The sequence below is a fragment of the Aedes albopictus genome, chromosome 1 (genome assembly GCF_035046485.1).
Source record: "Aedes albopictus strain Foshan chromosome 1, AalbF5, whole genome shotgun sequence".
In the NCBI taxonomy this organism is placed as follows: domain Eukaryota; kingdom Metazoa; phylum Arthropoda; class Insecta; order Diptera; family Culicidae; genus Aedes; species Aedes albopictus.
This window is the reverse complement of record NC_085136.1, coordinates 35,648,504-35,668,615: the sequence shown is the minus strand read 5'-3', so window position 1 is coordinate 35,668,615 and position 20,112 is coordinate 35,648,504. Positions and strand designations below refer to the sequence as shown.

The 20,112-nt window shown below is 41.5% G+C and overlaps 1 protein-coding gene across 1 annotated transcript in view; it reads right to left on the bottom strand.

Moving 5' to 3' along the window:
• Positions 1 to 17,841, bottom strand: part of LOC109406629 (uncharacterized) — a 246,946-nt gene extending 229,105 nt beyond the window's left edge. Inside the window, exon 1 of the mRNA XM_029854731.2 lies at positions 16,483 to 17,841. The gene's annotated coding sequence lies outside the window, so the exon portion shown is untranslated. The remainder of the gene's footprint in view (positions 1 to 16,482) is intronic.
• Positions 17,842 to 20,112: the final 2,271 nt, after the last annotated feature.

The following is a 20,112-nucleotide window of genomic DNA, read 5'->3' as shown; positions in this document are numbered from 1 at the left end:
AAAAAGCTAGGATTTGATGTGTCGCATGCATGATTTTGGTTCACTTTTCTATTTGACCACTTCCGGTAGGACACCCGGAACACTACCGGTTCAGATATGGCCTGAGACCATTTTCCTACCTACTGTTCATAAGGTTACCGAAAATGCCGTGGTTTGATGTGCCGCATGCATGGGTTTGTTGCATTTTCGTTTCTGGTCCCTTCCTGGGGTACCGGTCCGGAACGCCTAAATGGCCATAACTCCGGAACGGCTGGACCGATCCGAACCATTTTCAATAGGAAACAATGGGACCAGATTCCCCACCGAATGAACCGTTGGTCGTTAAAATCGGTTGAGGTTTACTGCCAAAAAGTGATGTGAGTTTATTTGTACACACACACACACACATACACACATACATACACACATACATACACACATACAGACATCATCTCAATTCGTCGAGCTGAGTTGATTGGTATATGTGACTCGACCCTCCGAGCCTTCTATCAAAAAGTCATTTTTGGAGTGAACATATAGCCTTTCCAGTACACTTAGTGTACGAGAAAGGCAAAAAATACTATTTGAAGTCAGCAATGATTGTAAAAAGCTTAGGAAATAATAGACAATAATAGGCTTTTGAGGGAATTCGCGATCTTATGATTGCTAAACGTTTATTTCTTTGATGAATTGAGCTAATATTTGACACGAAATTGCAAATATGCTGAATTTTGCATATACGAAATACAAATCGTGTCTGATCACAAGCTTAGGCACGATAGGGCAACCAATCGGACAATGGCAGTCTTTTGATTTCCACGTGTGTTGCTGTTCGGATCAGTTTTGCACTTACGCCCACACATGTGATCAGAAATGCTTTGTATTTCTTATACGCAAAATTCTTCATCATGTCAGTTTCGTATCAAAATTTGAGTTTAATTCATCAAAGGAAATATAGTTAAACCATCTCAAAGTTGGCAATTTTGTATGACAATCGGCGTTTGTCCGATTAACTATGCACCCCCGTTGCCGAGTTTCATACCAAATTATCCATTACATTTCAAGTTCAAGTCTTCAGTAAAAATAATGACTTAACTATGGTTTTTTTATTGATTTTCTCAATGTTATATAATCGTGCATGGAATGGTCTTTCCTATTTCAGAAAAAAATGGGCGCAGTAGTCGGGAAATCCACGACGTAATCTCGAACTAAATGCGTTGCTACCAGTAACCGCGATACTCGTCATATTTGTAGTTATTCAGATAAAAGCTCTTCCTGAATGTACTGCAAACCAGCCCAGAATAAAAGATCCATGTTTAAACTAGCTTGACCATACAACAAGTAAAGCTGTTTTTTAACTTCTTTTAATATACGTACATTGGAGTGTCACAAAATCCTTACAATATTCCAAATATACAAAGTTTTGCAAAAAAAATATTTATTGTCCATTCACTAAAATCCTAATATCTCAGCTTCTAGACAAGATATTTTAAATCTTTTTTTAGAGAAATGACGCATACAAATAGTACTATTGGGTAAAACTTTCAAAATTGAATATAAAAAATCGTGCATGTATTTTTTTCTCAAAATTAGATGAAAAATTCTCAAAAAATAGTCCTTTTATCAGCACAAAAATGGTTCTGCCGTCAATATAAATACAATATTTCAAAAACTTATCCTCTTCAAGAATGCCCAAAGGTCAATAGAAAAATATAAAAATATTGAAAAAAATCAGAAGTTGAAAAAATATTACGAAAAAATGATTTTTTTGAGACTTTTCATGAAAAAGGCCATTTTTCAAAAATCGCTCTAGCGGAACCTCTAAATATTTTTTTAGAAAATCGAAATGTTCTACAAAAATGCTTCAAATATGCATATCTTTCATTTAAGGGTTGAGCACCTTGACTTTTCGAACATCGATTTTTTTTGGGACAGTCTAATGTACATATAAGTATTGCTGATTTCATAGTTTAGTAACCAATAGGCGGCAATGTTAAATCATAATTCTGATCAGTGGGAGATATGAGCAGAGATTGATGATACAATCGCTCGCCATTGGTAAATCGTGAAATCCTATTGCTTCTTCTTGAGTTCAAGTGGATATTAATTATAGACTAGAACCTTGGCCATATGTTTGCTCGCTTTTCCTTTTTTTCATCTAGATCTTTCCGTATGTACGCTAGTGCAATTGACCCATTTTGTAGCTTTGTATCTTTAAAACCACGCGACGATATCGTTGGGAAAAGAAGGAAGATAGCGAAAACAGCGCAGCGCTTCTTCTTTACTTCATGCAGAGTAACTCAATTTTACCCATATTTTTTACCATTAATTGACATAGAACTTACTTTAGAAAGTTGAGAATTTTTTGTCCAATTTACTAAAAATTACATCCAGTTGAATATAGAATTTCCTAGGTTGAAAAAATGAAAACGGTCACATTATTTTAGTTAAAACCTCAATTCAAGTTAGAGTTAAAAAACCTTATCAATGCAATACGAGTAATATTCTCTAACAAGTTTTTTTTTCCTCAAAATCCAAGTTTTTTTTTTGTATGTTGAATACAGTGATAGACATTCGTTTAGCCGAGGCCCAAACATAAAAAAACTCATTCAAAAGTCAGGAAACTCATACAAAAGATTTTATGATAAAACTTTTTTATCGCAGTGATAGTATATCTAGTACGGTTTTACGAAAAGGTGATACATCACACTTGCATATACACTGAAACAAAAACGAGGGTAAAAACCCTTCAAATGTCATGTCTTGCCTAGACATTCGTTTAGCCGAGGTATTTGAAAAATTGGTTTTCAATAGAGTTTTTTTTACAATTTCGTGAGTATATTTCGAGCATACACCCCAAGGCATTTAGTTTATGAAGTGTTAGAAAGATAATTGACCTTGATAGTTTATTTATTTGTAAAATTCAGAGAAATATTACAAGAATTTGTCCCGATTAGGAGAAACGATGATAAATAAATTTATCTAAGGGAAATGCTTTCTGTAAACACTCTAATATAAGCTAGATTAGTTGTTTTGAAAATATGGCACTGAAATGTTGTTGGAAATGTTTTAAATATTGCATAAAATGTTGTGAGAAAATTAAGTATATAGGTTTTCGGTTGGTTAACCATCAAAATGGGATTGATAAAAGCTTAAATAAATAGTTGTGTGTAGAAACAAAGACGTATCCTAATGCCTCTGAAGTATAACTGTATAACACTAGTATTACTAAATGAATTAGAAGACTGCCAAGCGAAAGAACTGCAAAAAGAGTCGGAAATTTTGTACCCTGTTTATTTCGAAGCAGTTGTTACAGCAAACATGCATGACATGGTCAAACAATTCGCCTATTTCATTCAATCTAAAAAAATATATTAATAATGAGTCTATGTTTTGAATCACATTCATTTTTAACATGATTAATTTGAAAAGATCGTCTGAATTATGAAACAAGTTGTTTATGCTAGAAATTTGAATATTATGAGTGTCATTTCTCAAAATGTGAAGCGTCCAATGTATGTTATTTCAGCCAGAATACAGTCTAGAAGATATTGGGAGCTATTAGAAGACGTAATAGTAATAAACTCTGTGATTTATTCAAGTGATACTATCATATTTCATCAAAACAGAACTTAAATGCGTGATTATTTGATGGTTTGCGGCAATGTTTTCTGTTAAAAACATTGTTTTTCGTAGATTTTCAACCTGCACTCGTCATGATACTTTTATTACAATCTTTTGAAACACTTCAGATGAAAATAACTTCTAAAAATCTCAATTTGAAAACATTATCAATATTATGATATATTAATATGAGATGCATGTAAAATTAATATGGCAACACTTCCGAAAACGATCAAATTTAAGATTTACAAGTCGATCTATAATATAGGTCACAATTCGGTTAAACGAATGTCTAGGCAAATTTTCTATTTTTCTTGTATTTTACGGCCAAAAAATAAATAATAAATTGTTTCATCCCATTGACTAATGCAAATTACTTAGAACATCCTCAAAAAATTAAAAAAGAACATAAAATTATTACAGTTGCCAAAAAGAGAATAAATCAGGTAACAATTTGATGCTGTACAAACGTTTTTGCAACTACTTTAAATCAGCCTTTATTTGAACAATAGCTGAGCACAAGAGATACAATCCTTTGTTCAGCTCCTAAACATCTGATTTTGGTGATTTTATTCAACCTTTAGCTGATTTGAGGTTCTTTTAAAGGCTGTTTTAAGGCTTAACATGCGCTTAATCAGTAATCAACTAAATTTATCAATTGAAAAAAATAAAAATAAAAACACTTTTGTGAGCCTATTTTGACCATTAGCTGCTTCTATATCCAGAAGCGATGTTTCGGAGTGTATAAATTAATTTGAGGAAAGCTGAGAATTGAACTCGGACCTCTTGATGTATAGTCACTCACCTTAGTATCTACACCACACACAATTGTATACGTATCCTTGAATACAAGAACATTACTTGTTGTATCTGAATAGTCGAGAACATAAGTTGAACTAAGCCTGTATTAAGGCTGAACAAGCGATGTGGACTTCGCGAAAACATGTTTGGTCAGCTGTCAAAAATTATTTGATTAAAGGCTGAACAACATATGATTAATTCTGCATGTTGGTGTATGCTTTAAAGCTGGTTACACAGATGAAGAATATTCTATTCAACTTGATATTCAGTCATTTATGTATTACTGATTAAAGAAGTTGAATAAGCAATACTTCAGACCAATATTCAGCAGTAATTGTGTTCAGCCACTGCCACCATTAACCAGCCATTGTTAAGCTAATCCTCTCACTGTTCAGCATTCATTGTCACTTGGATGCCTCGGCTAAACGAATGTCTACTGTACAATTGTAATAAATACTTCTAAAATCCTAGACAGCGAATTAGATAGCTTCCCCTTCAGGACTCCCCCGATTTCATAATTTCCCATGATTATATTTCGTTCTTTTCTTAAAGTGGTTCCATCCGTTGTTACGTCCCGACTGCCTAATGACTTCGGAGATGCTAGATTAAGGCAGCCTGAACCAGGAAATTAGTCACTCCACCCCGCAAAAACTTCCCAGCCAAAATCCGGATTTGGGGACGGGCAAACGACCGAAGCGCTGAAAAGCATCAGCCAAATAAGAAGAAATTTTATTTCCTCCGCTGCTAAAATGTTGCAAAAGGGAAAACGTATATTTTCCGCCAGCCTGAGCAGAACGGAGGGTGGCAGGCGAAGCGGGAAAAAAGTGGACAAAACATTCCCACACAGCCTCAGTTCGCAGCAGCAACAGCACGTCGTCAGTCAGTACCTAGGTGGTCCCAACAAAAAAAGTTTCAAGGGCGCAATGGACTCCTAATTTATGAGCCATTACGGTGCCACCAGGTTCCTCTTCTGTCCCATTTCGTCGTTCTTTTTACTCGGCTGCTGGCTTTGTGTTTGCTCGGTCGGCGGTGAGGGGGGAGAGATGCTGGAGGACGCGAAGATGAAGCTTAATTATGGTGTAAAGTGGGTACGGGAAAAGGTCTCCTGAAAAGAGCAGTGAAAAGTACATAAACCTCGTGACACGAACAAACGAACGCGCGGTGCCTCCGCCCGCCGCCAGCCCGCCAAAGAGGAATAGACTCCCTTATTGGGGCAATTATTTTTCCCAGGACCCGACTGCTGGGGAGTACATTTTGACGATGGTGCGGTTCTTGCGGGACTTTGTAGCCACACGGCGCGGCGGCGGCGACGGTGAAGAAGCGCTTTTTTATTGGCCTAGGCAAAGGTAATTAAAAGACGGTTCGGGATGGAGTCTGTTTCTAAATTGATTTTGATTTAATTCTGTGACCGCGGTGACCGTCTGGTAAAGCCTATTTGGGCTTTTTAAGTGATAAGTAGTTCGAAAGAAGAAGCTAATGGTTTTCTTTTAGCTTTGAGTGGAAGGGCGGTAATCTGAGGACGAGTTCAGGATTTTTTAATGGCGAAAACTTTGGAGTTAGATTATATCCTCCTCAGTTTTAGATGTAAAGTTGAAGAAGCCTGATGAAAATCACTTGTTCCAGCAAGACATTCACAACCAAAGTTTTGTTAGAAAATACTTACTATTTTCAATCTTGGGCATCCATGGTGGTGCTCCAATGATACACGCCAGGTTTCGCTGGCGTAAAGCTGCACAGATTTTACGTTTGAGACGAATGAACTAAATGAAAAACGATCAAGTCAAATTTTTGACACTGTGTACTAGCATCTTGAATCTCTCCGGGACCACAAGAGGGTACAAGTGCAGTTCATACCCTCGAGGTTTGCTACCTATTAAGGTGGCCCACACTTAAATGAAAAACAAAAAATTCGAAAAATTCCAAGTCTTACCTCTTAAATCAGTTGTTATGGACTCCCAGAAGCTACGTTCAAAATTTGAGCAAAATCAATTAAGCCTAAGGGGGCGCTCAAAACGCTTGAAGTTTGTATGGGAAAACTTGACCAAATGTATGCAGAAATTTTATGTATGCGAATTTTACCGCTAGGTGGCGCTGTAAGCGTTCAATCATCAAACCCTTTGGTATTATTGTAGGTGAATATATGCCAAAGAACTTTGTCGAAGACCGCAAAGTGATTCAACGTCTGTGACAAAAGTTATACCCTCCCTAGTAACATTTTAAGTTTTGTTCGGCTCTACAAGAGATCTTCATGACCAATTCTATAAAACTCGCATTAAAACTGATTTATACATCAAAACCTCTTGATAACCTCTTTAAGAGCAAGTGGACCACTCTCGGAGGGGTTTTGCAAACCGCATTAAGAGTAGCAATAAAACCGTTTTAAAACCTAGTAGAAAAATTTCTCATTCTCGATTGTTGTTGTTGTTTTTTTTTTTTCAACAAAAACTATGACAGCTCAAGATGCAGAGAAGCTTCTTCGATGGCACGTAAAGTTCAGGACGATACATCATTCGTAAGTAGAAGTTGTCATTTCAAAGTAATATTTTAGTTGTTATTGTGTTGGTAGGCTTATGCGCATTCAATTTTACCGTGAATATTAGGGGGACAGAATCATAAAATTAATGCGCTTCAAAAATAGTGAATATTATCATCTTGGAATGAAATAAATCAATTTGTTTATTTAGTAAAACTATCTCGAATCACAAGAAAACTCAGCAGAGAGAGTTTATTTATGTGAGCATGTTATGGAAATGGTGGCAAACTATCAATTCATTGCTAATTTGAGCAAAACTATTTTCCATTCAAGTTGACTAATTCTTCAATATGGCGACAACCGTAATCAGCGAAAATAAAACGAAAGCAAATTTACTTTTATGATGACCGCAATAAACCTAGAAATGTCGTAGTTCTGCTGTTCCACCAACAGATGTCGTTACTAATCGAACGGATCGCCATCTGTTGAGAGTTTTAACAGTTTTATTGTGGTATTAATGATTGCCAGAAGGTTTACAAATAGGAAAGTTTTGTTTACTCTTAAAATCTGTCTTAATGGATATCTTCAAGTATACTATAAAACATTTTATCAATGGTTTTCATGAAAGCAGTCATAAAACTACGAGTTTTAATTATTGCTGTAATATAACCCTAATAAAAATCAAACAAAACCAATCAGCAATGAAATTGTTACTTGGGATCAGCCAAAAACATAAAAAAAATAATTTTCCACGAAACAAAAATTACAAAAATGCTCAAACTATACCCCGTCTAAAGGCGGGATTGGGTATAAGAGGGTTAGAGTAACAAATGTGCGTGCATATATCAGAAAATGATACAACATCAAAACAGTGTGCCCGTAAAATTCGAAAATTTGCTTGGGAGTTGATTGACTAAAAAACACTTTCTGGTGCTCATTGTTTTTCGGAACAACTGTGGATATACGCTATTTTTATCATTATCTATCGCATTATCACTCTAAATACGTATTTTTATTTTAATTGTATCAATGATGTTGCACGGGGGTGGAAGCTCAGGTAAAATATTATCTCCTGGGCGCCCATTAAAAACACCACCCCCGGCGAAGACTGGCGCTCGAGCCTAGCTATTTACCCAAGCAACACACATGTTATAATAGAGTTACGACAGCGCAAGTTTTGGTTTTATAGAAGTTTATTTTACGTAATTCTAACATTGTGTTGAAATAACGGAAAATAAACTTCTATACAACCAAAACTTGCGCTGTCGTAACTTTTATATAACATGTGTGTTACTTGGGTTAGCACTGTAGTTGGAGGAAATGCCAATGCAGAACCCGTAGCTTCCGGGAAGGTAAGCCCAGCTCCCTGGGTTAGTGGGTTGGTGTCAGGCCCTGCGAGCCAGCCGTAAAAAAGACTAGCACCGGAAAATCAACAAGAGAAGAATGCGAACCGATACCAATGGCGACGACCACAGCGACGAAAAGGGACTTGCGATTGGAAGCTCGGTACGTGGAACTGCAGATCTCTCAACTTCATCGGGAGCACCCGCATACTCGCCGATATACTGAAGGACCGCGGGTTCGGAATCGTAGCGCTGCAGGAGGTGTGCTGGACAGGATCTATGGTGCGAACGTTTAGAGGTAATCATACCATCTACCAGAGTTGCGGCAACACACGTGAGCTGGGAACAGCTTTTATAGTGATGGGCGACATGCAGAGGCGCGTGATCGGTTGGTGGCCGATCGATGAAAGAATGTGCAGGTTGAGGATCAAGGGCCGATTCTTCAACATTAGCATAATAAACGTGCACAGCCCTCACTCCGGAAGCACTGATGATGACAAAGACGCATTTTACGCGCAGCTCGAACGCGAGTACGACCGCTGCCCAAACCACGACGTCAAGATCATCATAGGGGATCTAAACGCTCAGGTAGGCCAGGAGGAGGAATTCAGACCGACGATTGGAAAGTTCAGCGCCCACCAGCTGACGAACGAAAATGGCCTACGCCTCATCGATTTCGCCGCCTCCAAGAACATGGCCATTCGTAGCACCTTCTTCCAGCACAGCCTCCCGTATCGTTACACCTGGAGATCACCACAACAAACGGAATCGCAAATCGACCACGTTCTGATTGATGGACGGCACTTCTCCGACATTATCGACGTCAGGACCTATCGTGGCGCTAATATCGACTCTGATCACTACCTGGTGATGGTTAAACTGCGCCCAAAACTCTCCGTTATTAACAACGTACATTACCGGCGGCCGCCCCGGTACGATCTAGAGCGACTGAAGCAACCGGATGTCGCCACCGCATACGCGCAGAATCTCGAGGCAGCGTTGCCGGACGAGGGTGTGCTCGATGTGGCCCCTCTAGAGGACTGCTGGAGTACAGTCAAAGCAGCCATCAACAACGCAGCCGAGAGCACTATCGGGTACGTAGAACGGAGTCGACGAAACGATTGGTTCGACGAGGAGTGTAGAGCGGTTCTGGAGGAGAAGGATGCAGCGCGGGCGGTAATGCTGCAGCATGGAACCCGACAGAATGTGGAGCGATACAGACAGAAGCGGAAGCAGCAGACCCGTCTCTTCCGGGAGAAAAAGCGCCGCCTGGAAGAAGCGGAGTGCGAGGAAATGGAACTGCTGTGCCGTTCACAGGAAACACGCAAGTTCTACCAGAAGCTCAACGCATCCCGCAAAGGCTACGTGCTGCAAGCCGAAATATGCAGGGATAAGGAAGGGAGCCTCCTGACGGACAAACGTGAGGTGATCGAAAGGTGGAAGCAGCACTTCGACGAGCACCTGAATGGCGAAGAGAATGTAGGTACGGAGGACCAAGGCAGCGGAGGAAATGACTATGTTGGTGCAGCAGAGGACGGGAACGAACCAACTCCCACGCTGAGGGAAGTTAAGGAGGCCATCCACCAGCTCAAAAACAACAAAGCGGCTGGTAAGGACGGTATCGCAGCAGAACTCATCAAGATGGGCCCGGAAAAGTTGGCCACCTGTCTGCACCAGTTAGTAGTCAAGATCTGGGAAACCGAACAGCTACCGGAGGAGTGGAAGGAAGGGATAATCTGTCCCATCCACAAGAAAGGCGACAAGTTAATGTGTGAGAACTTTCGAGCGATCACCATTTTGAATGCCGCCTACAAAGTGCTATCCCAGATCATCTTCCGTCGTCTTTCACCTAAAGTAAATGAGTTCGTGGGAAGTTACCAAGCCGGTTTCATCGACGGCCGGTCGACAACGGACCAGATCTTCACCGTACGGCAAATCCTCCAGAAATGCCGTGAATACCAGGTCCCAACGCACCACCTGTTCATCGACTTCAAAGCGGCATACGACAGTATCGACCGCACAGAGCTATGGAAAATCATGGACGAGAACAGCTTTCCCGGGAAGCTGACTAGACTGATAAAAGCAACGATGGACGGTGTGCAGAACAGCGTAAGGATTTCGGGTGAACTATCCAGTTCATTTGAATCCCGACGGGGACTGCGACAAGGTGATGGACTTTCCTGCCTACTATTCAACATCGCCCTGGAAGGTGTTACGCGACGAGCCGGGCTCAAAAGCCGGGGTACGATCTTCACGAAATCCAGCCAATTTGTCTGTTTTGCGGATGACATGGATATTATTGCTAGAACATTTGGAACGGTGGCAGAACAGTACACCCGCCTGAAACGTGAAGCAGCAAAGGTCGGACTGGTGATGAATGCGGCTAAGACAAAGTACATGCTGGTAGGTGGGACTGAGCGAGACAGGACAAGCCTTGGCAGCAATGTTACGATAGACGGGGATACTTTCGAGGTGGTAGAAGAATTCGTCTACCTTGGTTCCTTGCTAACGGCTGACAATAACGTGAGCCGTGAAATACGAAGGCGCATCATCAGTGGAAGTCGTGCCTACTATGGGCTCCAGAAGAAACTGCGGTCAAAAAAGGTTCACCCCCGCACCAAATGTACCATGTACAAGACGTTAATAAGACCGGTGGTTCTCTACGGACACGAGACATGGACGATGCTCGAGGAGGACCTGCAAGCACTCGGAGTTTTCGAGCGACGGGTGCTAAGGACGATCTTCGGCGGCGTGCAGGAGAACGGTGTGTGGCGGAGAAGGATGAACCACGAGCTCGCTGCTCTTTACGGCGAACCCAGCATCCAGAAAGTGGCCAAAGCCGGAAGGATACGATGAGTAGGGCATGTTGCAAGAATGCCGGACAACAACCCTGCAAAGTTGGTGTTTGCTAACCATCCGGTTGGTACAAGAAGGCGTGGAGCGCAGAGAGCACGATGGGCGGACCAGGTGGAACGTGATCTGCAAATCGAGTATTATGGCGGCAAATTATTGATTCAGTATTATCATGAATTTGATGTTAACTAAATAAATGAAATGAATGATGTTGCATTGCCATAAACATCAAGAGTTATGACAATGTTCTATTTGAACCGGAAAACAGAATATATAGCATTTCGGGCACGTCGCTTCACCTTTTGTTGCATTCGCCAAGTGTAATACAAGTTGGGTATAGGCCGCTCAGTTAACTCGTGATAATTTCCAAACACTGGAATTTTGTGCAGGAATAGTGATGATTTCAGTGATGGTTGTAAAACATTTTAACCCGTAAACACTCGGAACGACCTTCTTTTGGTAGAAATACAATATCTCCTTTGTTTTCAAGCATTTTACCCTGGAGTCTTTTGACTGCAAGGGAAATATTTAGCATTAGCATTAGCATCGAACAAGTCGCACAAATTCGTAAATGGTACATTCCTAGATCGCTGTTTTGAAGGTTGCCTCCTTCCCTTCCGTTACCAAAGCACAGAGATTTGGGGCAACGGTCGAGAGCTGTCCAGGCCACGTCCTTGCGGCAGCTGAGAAATGGGAAAGGAAGATTAGTTGGACACCTATGAAGGGAATAGAGACCTCTACCACATTTCAGGCCTAGGTGTCACGGTAATTTGGAGGTTGCTTATGGGGTAAAATCCAAAGGATACGTTTGGTCAACGTTTAGGCACCAATTATGTTTTAAAACGATACCCATCGATAGCAACGAGAACTCTGATAAGCTCAGTCATAAATCACGGCTTCGGATGCGTATGCAACTCCACTGCGCTGCCGCTACTTCTAACATGAGAATATTTTCATCCAGATCACATTCAAAAACTTTCTTTAGATTTTGCAAAAACGAAAATAGGAGCCACACTACTAGCCAATCATACTTTTACCGGCCGAAATGAACTTTATCGCGACACGAGAAACACTACGGCCGAAATTCACGGCAGCCAAAAAAGCATATTTATTCATGGTGTATGAATTGGGTGATCTAGAAACTACTTTGGAATTGTTTTCTATAAGATCTACAGTACAGATCTTGTTCTCGGTAAGGAGAAACAAGAGCAAAGCTTGTAGAACTTGAATGTCTAAAATCCCGAATAATTTGGATGACCTAGATCACTTATTGAATATTGCTCAGAACTGCACTCTACGGCTCAAAAATAGTGTGGATTTTATTCCACGAGCATTCGCTACAATAAAAATATCCCAAGATTTACAGATATTGCGAGACTTACTTACTAAAATACATTAGGATCCATCTGAATGCCGGTGGACAAACAAATAGCAACACATAGATATTCGTACTAGTATGAGACACAATCGTGAAAGAATTATGCCGATAGAGTGAAGGGAAACAAGAGCAAAACCTGTAGACATTAAGGACAAGGTATTTGGAGTACATAGCTCACATTTTCTAGAGCACCGTTTTTTGGAACCGTTGAACGGATTTGGATGAAAATACATCACGCTGTTGACAACCACTGAACAATTAACATAATGCATTTTCAGCCATATCATTTCAACGGTTCTCAAAAACAGTGCTCTAGAAAATTTGAACTATGTACTCCAAATACCTTGTCCTTAAAGGTCCTGATTCCAGAATAGTTCGTATAACATAAAATGTCCCACCAGCGTTGTTGTAGTACATTGAGGCTCCATCAGCAGAATACACTACATTCCACAGACATTCATTACAATTAGCATGATACAGTATGTAGAACTTGTAAACCAAACTTAAAAGTGTATTGGAGGCATTTGTATTCCACGTAATGTTCAACTACCACAGTATCGAGTGTAGTGTCGTAATATTGCGAGGGGTTATGATTACATTTCTTGAAGAAATGATGGTAGATACTGTAGTTTGGATGACCTAGATCACTGTAGAACACTAATGAAATACGTGCTTTTCAGTTCATCTCCATCTCCATTATGACGTACCCAATTAGACAGCATCTATTTATTACGTAATGCTAAAATCGGCATGTTATGAACTAATTCCTCCCGGGATTTTTTTTCTGTAATTCTTTCTGGGATTCCTGTCGAGCTTCCAGCGGTGATTCCTCTCAGATTTTTTCCTGATATGTATATCTTCTGGAATTCCTGTACGGAATCCTCTTGGAATTTCTTCAGGGATTTCTGCTGGGATTGATTTAGAAAAACTTCTGAACGGAAAAATATGAAGTAGGAGAAATACGTATTTTCGGCAGTTTTGTTCTCTTCGTCATGGGAGATTTTTTGAAACCTGTAGACCTTTTAGTTGACCATAAATTATTCTCAACCAAACTGAGTTATATGCCCAAATTTCAGGCAATTTGGCCCACAATAAACCAATTGCAGTTTCCTGGAGCTCATCCACTCCTCCACAACTGCGTTCGAGTGGGCTGCAGGCAACTCCACTTCTTCAATCGATTCACTCTCCAGATCTCCAGCGTAATTTCGTCAGCGAAGTCGATGATGACCACGCCCACGTCATATCTGACATTCCACAACATCCAGGATGGAACCTTGCCGAACTCTTGAGGTTATGAGATAGCACTTGCGACCCACTTCTGTATTGCATAGTACTCAATTCTGGAAGTAGATTCCGAAATTCTTGTGCAAGTAGCTAGGCATCCAAAGACGCAGGAGCATTTTGGCAATAGCTCCGCCCAGCTGGAACAATAATTGAACGCGATTCTTACATCCAGGGTACATACTGCACAGTAGTGAATTCCCTACGATGGAGAGCTGTCTCGGTGATCTTGGTAACCGATAAATTAGCTTCTACATCGTCGACTTATCCTGTAGGAAGTCGAACAGGTGACTCCAGAGACAATTTACACCCTCAGTGTGCTTCAACTGTCATGATGGTCTTCATTCCAACGGGTCTCTGGGTGGTTTTTCCGTCTTTGGTAGTACAGGTCGGACTCGATTATCGGGAGCCGGGTTCTCGCGCTTTCCAAAATAGTATCTCGCAAACGGAATGCTTCAAGAAGCTGAAATTTTGACAGATTTTTAATCAAAGCTGGCTTGAAAAAATGTCGATATTTCAGCTTTATAGAGAATTCCGTACTGTAGATACATGGTTGAGGAGCATCAGAACCCGACTTCGGATAATCAAGTCCGACCTGTACCAGGCTCTGCCGCTCATATATACAGATTCATCTGTATTAAACAGCTTTTTAAACATCTGTACAGATAGCGTTTATATGCAATACAGATTTTGCATTTCTATGGGATACAGATTTTCCACCAAAATTTTATATGGGGTACAGATTTTTGAACAAGTGATCATCTGGCATAACTGCTGTCATGACTGCTACCACTTACAAACCTTTGGGAAGACTCTCTCGTCCAATTTTTTTTTTTTTTTTGAATAGCAAATCTGAACATTTTGAATGCCTCAGCTACTTTTAAGGCCATGTTCGGAATTCCATCCAAACGTGGGGCCTACGCTAAAGGTTTTTGAAATCCCCGCTAATTCTTCATAAGTGGCTCTCCCGTCACTATCCGCTACCGTCCCCGGAAAACATACAAAGCGATTCAGGCTCCTCAGGAGACTGTTGTATGGGATCCATTACAACTCGTGTCGGGAAGAGTAGACCGTTTTCTCATCTAACAATTTAGGCTAGTTGACATTGATGGGAAAACCTACTGGAGTGAACGGCTATATCATTGATCTTACTCAACAACCAGTTTAAAGAATAGAAGCTCAACGGAAATGCGCTGTCAGAGCAACCCACGATTTGGTTCATGATCAATCGTATATATCAGAATCTCGTCAATTACGATGCAATCAAAATAACCGGATAAATGTAGCACACATTACATTGATGGCGATCCTAAAGTCAAAATATTTAATCATGCAACAAGTTCCAAAAATGTGTTTTTTTTTTCAACTCGAGTACGTCGAGGCTTTCCGAATTGGATAAAATAAAGAGTGGCAAAAACATCGAACTTTACGCATACAAAATGATATGCAATGATTTTTCATTAAGTATACAACTTATTAGGGCCAGTGTTGGTAAAATCACACTCAAAGCAGACTCATGAACCGCTCTTGCGTGAGCAAACTCGCGCGCGATTCTGAATCATTTCCTCTCGCTCTCACGAGTCAAGTGCCGAAATCTCATTCGCTTGTAAAACGAATCCAAATCAATTTGAACGCCATTCATTGTTATTGTACGCTAGATTTGCTTTTGTTCTTTCATATAATCCTAAAAACTTTGATGTAAATAATAAGAACACCAAGAAATAAAGCAATGAGTGAAATCGCGAGTCAACTCATGCATGATTTTTTCAGCGGTGAGTTTGGCGAGTCAAGAATCACGCGTGAAACAACTCAACCATGAGATTTGAGAATTTGAGTTTTTACCAACACTGATTAGGGCATAGTATTCGTAGTGCAACTTATCTCAGAGTATCTATTATCTATAGTCTTAATGCAAGGTCTGGACTTCTACATTGCTTCATTCCAGTAAATTCATTATTTTTTTTATTTTTATTTACAAGGCTTTCAGCCCTAGGCTGGTTTGCCTGGGGTCACCACTATAATATTTTTTTTGCAGCTCATTAGTTCTTTCATATGACAACACTTGTCATATCATCGAAACGAATAAGGTTGACAGTTTCTGAAACGTTGGTTTGCCTCACTGGTGCCGTAACTATATGCTTCGGATCCATGAAACCTAAGCTCATACATTTTCTTAGTTGTGTATGAATTGCAAATCCAACTTTGAGAAATAAACCATGCAAATCCATTTCCTCTGTATTCATTAGCGCAGTTCATGAACATTATTTCCTCTCTCCACCCAAAATTTCCCTACCATAATTAATATTTTCTGTCTTTCGAAAGCACCTGTTCCCAAACGGAGCGACCTCGTTTTGCTCCAACGCTTTTCCACCCGAAATTACGAATTCCGTCCAACTTCGCTTACGGCGAACACAAAACTACACTAAATCACCTCCTTAGTACCCTTCTCCGGAATAAAGCATCGCATTCCTCGAAAGCTGAGTTTCTCTCGGAAGCCAAGCAAGCGAAACCGCCACCCTGCAGGGAAAAAGTAATCACAAATCAAACCAGATGTTTTCCTCCGCACTTCGTCGCACGCCGCTTCCCACGGCCCGCTTTCCGGAACTCCCAGCTGGGTGCTATATTTCCGTTCCAAACAACCGATCCGGCTGCCGTCCCACATTCTTCCCCGCATTTTATAATCCACTCACACTCGCCCCGAAATAGATGTGTATTTTAAAGTTTACTCGTTTACGCTCCGGTTCGCTTACATTCTGGATTGGACGCCTTTGCTTCTGCTGCTGATGCTCCTTCGCTACTCGCTTCACTGAACTTTCCACTTCCGAGTCGAATCTGGCCAAGCGCCAACCCGCCACGCCGGCTGCTCCTTTCCTCTGGAGCTTACTTCGTCTTTTTTTTTCTTCAAATTCTCACACTCATCTTCATCAATCTCTCGAGGAGAAACTTTTTTCGCGTTACACTTCTTTTCCCAGCCCCGCTTTTCCTCGACTTTCTGTAAACAATCACACAAATCCCAAATTAGCAACACTCGGGTAAACTTTTCAATTTTCGCTTCACGCTTTTGCCCTTTCACTTTGCTTTTCACTGCATCCTCATTCCACTTTGTTTCGGCTCAGCACTCTTCTTCAAGGGCACTCTTCGCTGGCTGTTGTCTTACTTCCTTCGCCGACAAACCCGACCGGAGGTTTCCTTTCTCTACAGCTAGAGGTTTTGCCTTTTTGGGCTTTTCTCGTTTTCGCTGTTATCAATTCCCATCAGGCTCGAACTTTTGCACTTTCCTCTCGAGGAACAACAGAGCCCGAGCACAATCACCACCAGCCAGCCAACTATGAGGGTTCGAGAGGTCACGTTTCCCTTAAGCCGATGATATGAATACCCCTGGATGTATTCTCTCGTCAAACGAATAGAAAGAAAAACATTCCTTTTGAACGACCACTTTTTTTCCTTTTCTTCACTCTCTCTCCTCCGACGCCATGAAAGTCAGAACAGCCCAGAAAATAACATCCTTCTTCTCGGAATTGGTTATGTCACAGAGCCTCCTCCACTTGAACTCCCCCGCACAAACACGCGCGCGCCGAGCCGAAAAGGATTCACTTCTTTCAGCCTGAATTCACCCTTTTCTGGTGGCAAAAAGCAACAGAGCCCCTGCCAGAACACTATCCGCACAGCGGCCAAAATATCCAAACATCACGTCGCAATCGGCGTCGACTTCACCGTGGTGGCAGTACTCGTCGTTGTCGTCGTCATCTTCGTCAGTAATGACACTCTTGCGCTCCTTTCACTCTCCTCCTCAATCAACGGAGAACGATCATCATCAACAGCAAGAGCAGATGGTCAGGACAGCAGCCAGCAGGAAAAAATCGAAAACTCATCAAAAGCTGTCACCCGTCACCCGCGCTAGGGGGGAAAAACCGCAGAAACCACGCGCTCACGAAAAACTCACGACCGCATCCGGACCGATTCGACGAGCGACTGAATTGCGACAGTTGCAGCCACCAGCCAGCTGCTTCCGTCGTCATCGTCGTCGTCGGCGGTTGGTCGTCGGGTGGTCGTCGCGTCGGATGGTTTATTGGGGGTTAATTGGTTCGGAGCTTGTTTCGGAATCCGTCCAGAACTGGTAGACGGATTTGGAAGGAACTTGCATACAAGTCGGGATGGAGAGCATGCGCTGTTCGCGTGAGTGGAGTTTTGTTTTGGCGGGAAGATGGCAACTAGTACTGCATTTGGGGAACGTTTTCCAACTTTGCCAGCCAGCAAGCTTCGCAAGACGACATCAGCTGTCTGTTTTGTGGTCGTGTGCCCAATGTGTTTCCTGTGTTTATTGTTTTGTGCCTGACAAGAAGCGATTGCTCTTCTGCAACGAAGAGATAGGAATAAACGCGAGGCTGTCCGCTAGACATTTCAGGTTCAGGAAATTGGCAACGATTTTCGGCAAAATGGAAGGCAACCACACGAAGCACACGAGGTACAGATGCGAACAGATTTTGGAAATTGAGCGTGGGCGCATATACTGCGGTACGGAACACAGCAAAATACGGACACAGTGGACACGTCTCTACCGAGATGCTAAATACTGGTTGAAAACAGCAAAAGACGAGGAAATATAAATAATACAAAGGTTTTATCACAAAGTCACAAACACTTGATCCTTCGAACCGGTTCCTAGTATTCAGTAGCATAATAATACAATAATACAAAGGGAGTTATTCGACTTTCAGTCACGGAAAAAGCGTTGATACTTCTATATCATTGCCAACGTTTCGATGCTTGGGTTTTGATCTTCCTCAGGGCTCGATCTTAATCAACTTGATCGAACCCTGAGGAAGATCCCAACTCAAGGATCGAAACGTCGGCAATGATATAGAAGTATCAACGCTTTTTCGGTGACTGAAAGCCGAAAAACTCCCATAGTTATCAAAATCCCAGTCGAATCATTCCAATATAATATAAAGGTTCTAGGGTATCGCGCCACTTGGGCGGTGGCTTCTATATTCGTCTGTTTTCCACTATAACTCAGTCAATTTTGAACCAATTGACTTGAAACGTTGTACACGGGTAGATACTATACCTATCTCATCACATTCCAAAAGTTGTGTCAATTGGTTCAAATTTGACTGAGTTATAGTGGAAAACAGACGAATATAGAAGCCACCGCCCAAGTGGCGCGATTCCCTATAACAAAGCCGCAAACACTTAATCCTTCGAGCCTGTTCCTAGTATTCAGTGGCATACTGATGAGATCTACCGAGGCATCTTCCCGCCAAGAATACCAATATTGTTCACTGTTGCCCACTCGAGGAACTACGACGCCTCAACATTTGGTTCTTCGAATCGGATTAAACTTCCTATGGAATGAATCCGAGCAACAGTTCCCGGTCCTCTTCGCCATTGATGTGACCAGGATGCTTGTCGGTGAGCGGATTCGACGGTGTCATCCTTGCCTGCGGGAAAGTCGGAATCATCTTTCCGCAATCGATTATTGATGTAATCGGATCCAACGAAACATATGCCAAATCAACAAAGCTGCCAGTCAAGGAATCGCAACCGGTAAGAGGGTGAATGACATCAAAATATACAGTTGCCGCCAGCTAAGATACCAAGAAGACGAGGAGCTCCATTGGACAGCAAGCCACGAAGCCTTCTGCTGGTTAAGTAGGTACACTACCCGCCAATAATATGGAATCGTTGCAATACTCAGTATTGCAGCACCCAAAAAGTTTGGCATCACCCAAAATAAGGAGGAAAAATAGAGTAAACCCAGAACCAATTAGGTTGTGGGTACGAGTTGCATTTTGAAAGAGAATTACGGGGGTCATAAATGATTTGTGCCTCAAAGACCTGAAATAATCACACTTTAGGGTGATGCCAAACTTTTTTTGGGTGCTGCAATATTCAGTATGAGTGTTGCAATATGCGATTCCATATTTATGGCGGGTAGTGTATATCAGTGCAGTGGAAGCAGAAATGGCGATGCTGATTCCTAAGTCGAGAAATCCAGTAGTCCTACCTATCACCGAATCATTTTCAACAATACCATCTTTGCTGCCGGCACCCCGACAGGATGAGGTTCCGTATTTCCCACAACCAGAAGAATCAGTTATGGATGAACATGAGACCCAACGATACATCATCAACAAACTGAGGAAGATGAAAGACGACGGATATTCGGGAGAACCCGTATGACTGAAACAGTGTAGATACCGTCTACCCCCGTTGGTTTGAACGACACCTCATGCAAACCAACGGGGTTCGTTTTTTAATTTGAACTTCCAGTAACCGTGTGGGCATCGGAAAACACACTGATGGTAACCGTTTTGTTTTGATTCTGCGTTCCGTTTCACCCCGTTCCATGAACAGAATGACGTTTGATCCATTTTTAG